Below are 6,555 nucleotides of genomic sequence, written 5' to 3'. Positions count from 1 at the left end.
TTAAAAAGGTTATGAAGGCTAGTATCAAAGTGAAGCTGACACTTTATTTTTTCCTCTTACATTACTTTCTAATGTACTTTCAAATAAAGGAATGAGAAAATTGTATAAATGGGTCCATCAAGGAAGTGAACTCAGTCCTCATTGTTAAAAATTGGTTCACATAAAACCCCTGAATTTTCTCAATTTTCTTTAGAAAACAATTTCCAAATAAGAGAAATTTACATAATGAAATTTAACAGATAAACACTGGAAAAATCAAAGAAATCAATAATTTTGCAGACTGTTTACAGGAACCTCTTTAAAGAATCTCACCTTTCTTTTGTCCTTTTGTCCTTTTCCTCTTTTGTCATATTATTTGTTTAATAAAAAAGATTATCATTAATATCTATCTCATCTGATTGATATTAGAGAAATCTTCTTCAAAGCATTTGTTAAAAGCATACAAAATGATGTTAAGACACTTCATAAATAAAAACATATGAGAAATACATATTTCTGAAATCTAAGGCTAGACTGACAACTGCACCCTAATTTAAATATAGCTGGAATATGGCTGCCCCAATCACTGCCCAGTACATCTTTGTGGCTGTAACCCAGGGTTTACTATTGCTTAAATTTGGGTTCAACATTGTTCTGGTGAGATCCTCATTTATTTCTTGGAACAGACATTGAAGACCAAGTTACAGGCACACTCAAACTATACTGAAGTGATTGTGCATAAGAAGACTCGCTGAGTTAAATTAGAAATGTGGGTGGAAAACAAAGTACTGGAGTCCTTTATTAAGAATAACCTTACTCCTTGTACCAAATCCCAAGGGAATTTTCTCACTTTGCAATTGCCTTTCAACACAATCTGAATGTAAAATGAGCAAGGGCAAGTACTTCAGCTTAAAATCAGAATCCAAACAAGCTGGAATTCAGCTGCACTTCTACCAGCCCTTCCCAGCAGCCTGATCCAAGGCCACCATCCTGCACCCTGCCAGCACTAGACAGGAGGATGCACTCAGGTCCCTGATGGAAAGCCTCCAGCTTTGTCCCATCCAAAATCAAAGGAAGGAGTCCCTGCCTGATTTCATACATCTAACATTGCAGTTGCAACATCATATATAAACAAAATGCATTAATAGATAAAAAGGAATATCTTACTGCTCTTTTGCCTACCTCTCCATTAAAATAAATTTTATTGCTTGGTTGTCTGAAGTGAGATAAATTATTCTTTGTGTTTCACCAGTCAGAAGCAATTCTGTAAAAGACTAAACAATTTTAAAGAGAGGAAAAAAAGGCTTAGTATTTTTCCATATTCTAAAGCCCTGTTCAAAGCTTTTTTTATTTATTATATGATATGGTTATATTACAGGTGAGATGTATATAAAGCACAGCATAATACACTTTATATAAAAAGGAAGTACAGAAGAAGGTTCCAGAATACATGCAAAAAGATGAAGCAGAAACAGTTAGGGAGGACGGGTGAGATCTGTTCAATTCAAGAAATACATCATACATAGAAATATCACTCAGATCTTTACTAAATACCTCACCTTTTCTCTGAAATACCTGGGGTAGAATGAATGACAAACAGAAAGAAAAAGGTAAGTTATAAAATAATTTAAAGCCAAATTATGTATTACATATCAATTATAAACTGTGAATGGATGTAACAAATACCATCTGCAGAAACACCAAGGAAAAAAATCTAAAAATAGGAAGCATATCTGCCTAAAATTATTTTAGCATTTTTGAAAAGAAGTCCTCAATTGGAAAATATTGTAATGAAAAATTAAGTGAAGATTTGATCATTTCTCTTTTAGGATTTTATTATCAGAGTAAGAGAAGGGAAAGAGAACTTTTCTTGACTTTTTGCATTTTTTTGTTTATTTTTTCTTCCATAGTAGAACCATTATCACAAAATTCCTTTTTGCAAACATACTCCAGTTTTTGTAATCTCTATGAAGACTTGAGTGTACAATTAACCACCAAAAGAACTAGGAAGAGTTTGGAAAGCTATGGAAATCTTAGCTACAAAATGCTATGTCTGCTGAAATTTTCTGAGTTCTGCAGTGGATCAGATGATTTAATAGGCTAAAAATTAACCCAGAGTTGTAATACCTGGAAAGTAATTCTGCCTCAGAAAATATCTGTTCAAAATAAAAGAGCTGGGAACATATTCCAGGATATAATATATACTCATCTTGCTGTTGTCTTCTGTCAGAGAAAGATAACTAGAAGGAGCTTTGGATAAAGCAGCAGGCTAATCTTCTGTTCTTTGGGGATTTTTTTGGTTGTTTGCTTGTTTTTCCCCCAGAGAATAATTGTTCTTCAAAATCCATGCTGTTTACTTGTGGATCAGTAGTCAATGCTAAATTGTACTCTACCTCTTGCTTGGTCCTTTTTACTCAGAAGGTGGTGTCGTTCAAGCCCCACTAACTAAAGCCCACTAAGCCCTGCCTCTGGCTTACCCCCATGATGGGATGGAGAAGGGAATTGGGAGAGGTAAAAGCATAAAAAATGTTGATTGAGACAAAGAATTGTAACAGCAAATGCTGTGTACACAGACAAGGCAAACAAGGAAATCATTCCCATGGATAGGCAAGTGTTCAGACATCAGGAAAGCAAGACTCCATCATGTGAAATGGTTATTTGGGAAGACAAACACCATTATTCCAAACATTCTCTCCCTTCCTCCTTCTTCCCCCCAGCTTTCCAGAAGTCATTGCTGACCATAATACCATATAGTCCGAGATAACCCTTTGGTCACTTCAGGTCAGCTGTCCTGGCTGTGTCTCCTCCCATCTTCTTGTCCTGCTCCATCCTCCTTATTATTGCCAGTAGAGGAGTGGTCTTTAAAGCATCTGGAATGGCTACTGTCAGGTGTCAGAGTACTAAGTGCCACTGTTCTAAGCTAAGGTCATTCTGATTTCTCACTTTTAAATGCAGATCTGGAAGCTAGAAAGAGAAATTGCTTCTGTAGTCATGGCTACCTAAGGTAGTCTTGGCCTTTTATAGATCCAAAGCAAAACTAAAGTAAGAAAATGGCATGTGTTGAACTTCTCATGCCAGCTTACAGGATAGCAAAAGAGATGTAGTGACAAAAGCAGTACCAGAAACCAGAGTAAAGCTCTCCTCATGTTCTTCCTGCCAAACATGCGTTCAGAAATGTACTGAACATTAGGCAGCGAACAATAAAATGTGAAATCTTCAAAATATCTCCTTTCCACCTTTGATGGAAACTTTCTGTGACTAAAAATGTGTTTAATTTTTCCAGGTCTTTTTTTCTGCTTGAATACAGAATATAGAGAATGCCTCTACCTCTAAACTTTGTCTTGCCATGACAATAATCTTCAAATTTTCTATACCTACGTCTGCAGCTTTACTCCATTTATAAGAAAAGTTTTAGGCTAATATATTTTAGTATGATACTTTAAAGAGTACATTATATTGTACTCAGGGAAAATTCTCATAGAAGAAAAATACTTCCAACTCCAAATATAGAAATAAAAGTTAATCGTAATTCCTCCACTGATATTATCATATTAACTGAATTAGAAAAGTCAGAAAACTGTTTTCCTGAGATTATATTTTCTGGTGTTTGTGCTACAGTTATTTTTAAATATTCCTCTATATTTTGTTAAAAAGAAATTTGAACTGGGGTCTTCACCTGATCAGATTGAGATCAGTTTTAAAACAGGAAGAGAATAATGAAGATGTTAGTCATATATGTATTATAGTTTCACTCATTATTAGTTATTTTAGATATAAACCCAAAATATTCTTTTGGCTTGAAGCACATGGTCTTAGACTTTACTAGGATCAAAAAATTATAAAGTAAAAAAAAAAAAAAAACCTCAAACTATAGTAGAGCTACACCTGCATAGAAATATGAACTCACTCATGGTTGGAAATTATAATTTATTATTTAGAGCATTTTATAATTATTCTACTTACTGGAACCATTTTTATGAATTATGATCATTTGTGGGTCTAGATCCTCGCACAATTTTTGCAGTTTTTTGAGAAAAACTAAAAAATAAATACTAGTAAGTTAAAGCAGGAAAACATGACGTGTTTTTAAGATATTACAAGCAAAAGAAAAGTTACCTTAAAAAATATGTGAATATTTTAAAAACCTGGAGATGGTCTCTGAAATTGCAGTATCTTCTGAAGTAAGAATATCTCAAAGTCATTATATATCTCTAAAGTATGATTGTACAGCTGCAGTAATGAACCAATTTGTATTTCTAAATGAATAAAAGTAATATAAACTACATATTAGGGACTAAACTGGATTCTGATATAAATAGATTCAATTAGCTTTAATTAAACTTCTCCACCACTGAGAGAGAATTACTATGTTCCACTTGAATTCTTATGCTTAACCAGATGCAAACTCTGAGATTAAATGGACTCAAGTATAATACAGTATAATAAAGTTGAGTAAAAACAGTAAAAAACAAAACAACAAAAACCACCCCAAAGCAAAGCAGTATTTTCTCCTTGAAGTATAGAAAACATTTAGCGATGAAGTTATTAGGAGCACAAAAGACCTTGGTTCAGTTTAGAGATATTTATATTAAAAAAAAAAAAAGAAAAAAGGAAGAGAAAAAAAATTATTTCTCTAACAACATGCAGGCACTGCATAGAAAACATTACTTAAACAAATTGTAGATATGCTAGGTTCTTTTCCCATAATTTATTTTAAGAGAAAACTGAATGGAAATTTATTATCAAGGACATCAACCTTCATGTTTCAGGTTTTGTTTTGATAGATATTTTTATACCACAATGCATTCTTTCTTCCCAATCTGCTTCTCTGTAGAACATTTGCCAAACAAAATTTTCCATTTCAATTTCTTTTTTTTTTTTTTTTTTAGAAGCTTAACCTTCAGCAAAATCTAGTTTGACAAAGACTTTTGAACTGCCGGTAATTAAAGTCAGGACAGCAAATTCCTGTTTTGGACACCTTTTCAGACTAGACAATGTACTTAAATATGAATTTGGAATGCTGGTTGTGTATTGTTTTTTCCTGTTCACCCTCCCACATATTCCGAGAAAAAATACTCTCACAGCTATCACAGATCTTTTCCTCCATTATTAATGCTGCAAAGTCAGAATCAAGAAGTCGATATGGGATTTATAAAGGTTTGTTAGTGCGAACACTTGTAATGACAGAAATAGATTGTAAGCCTAATGTCATCTACAAAATAAACCTTTAAATAAGAAAGAGGTGAAAAGAAATGAGTAATGTAGTGATGCTTGGAGTTTTTGTCTTTGTGAGCTCTTAAATTTTTCCCTGTACTGAGAAATATGGTAAAATACCAATGTGTGCATTAATGAAAATCCACATTCACAAAGTGGTTCAAAAATCTTTAGTCGGTGAATCTAGGTCTAGACAATTTGCTGTCCCCTAATCATTGATAATAACATGTTGATGTATTAAAAACAAAACAAACGAAACATCATAAAACCCCAAACAAATTTCAGATCATCTTCAGCACAGCCTTAAAATTCTGTAAGTGTCAGCCTGTTTCCTGAACTCTTTTCCTGCTTCAGAAAGGATCCTTCTAGCATAACTGGGAAACAATAGAGTGAAATGTTATTAAAATATGGAAGTCAATGATTATTGGAAGAGTTTCTGTTTATCAGTATTAAAGCACTGCTAATCCAAAAGACAAATGTTCTCAGTGTGTGTTAGTCAGATAAGAATTTTGTATAATTAGCGCTCTTAGGATTAACACAGGAGGCCTAGAGATATGCTATGCACATACACACCTATGTGCACAAGCTTCCTAAGCAAGCAAACAGAAATCAGCCTGAATCTATAAAGAGAGAGTGCAAAAAGGCAGTAAAATGAAAGAAAGGAGGAAGATGCAACTTACTGTAATTAAGGCAATTTAAACCAGCTTTTGATTTTGTAATTAACAATATATAAATTTACAAGTTAAGAATGAAAAGTTCTTTGTATATCCAACATTGTTCCTCTTAATAGTGAGAGCCTTGTACCTATACTTCACATTCAAACTTGGTTCTTAACAGATGCAGAAATAGGAAGAGTTCAAGATAAGTCAGTAATAATTAGATCAAACTTTATTGGCATGGTTATGCTGGACACAAATTGCTATATTTTTCTTCATTAAATACGATAAAATATTTATGTCTTTTCAGGATAGCTTTGTAGGTTGCCTGAAACACGTTCAGCAAGACTCATTTACAAGTGCTTTTAATTTTATAATTTTCTTAGTCACCTTCATTATTTCCAAAATCAAGAGAATGTGTTAAAAGCAGGACTTTGATGATTTTGTTTTGTTTTGGTTTGGTTTGGTTTGATTTGTTTTGTTTATTTGGGGTTTTTTTTGGTTGGTTGGTTGGTTGGCAGGTTTTTATTTGTTTGGGGATGGTGTTTTTTTTGGTTTGGCTTGGTTTTGTGGTTTTTTTTTGTTGTTGTTGGTTTGTTAGGTTGTTTTTTATCAGTAGAAGAAGAGCTTATCTTTAGCTTTCTGAGCTCTCGGAAGATATTTGGGATATTCAAAACTTTCTCTGCATTAATGAAATCAATAAAAC

The sequence above is a fragment of the Vidua macroura genome, chromosome 2, assembly GCF_024509145.1.
Source record: "Vidua macroura isolate BioBank_ID:100142 chromosome 2, ASM2450914v1, whole genome shotgun sequence".
Taxonomy (NCBI): domain Eukaryota; kingdom Metazoa; phylum Chordata; class Aves; order Passeriformes; family Viduidae; genus Vidua; species Vidua macroura.
The sequence above is the reverse complement of the archived record's forward strand: the minus strand, read 5'-3'. Positions refer to the sequence as shown.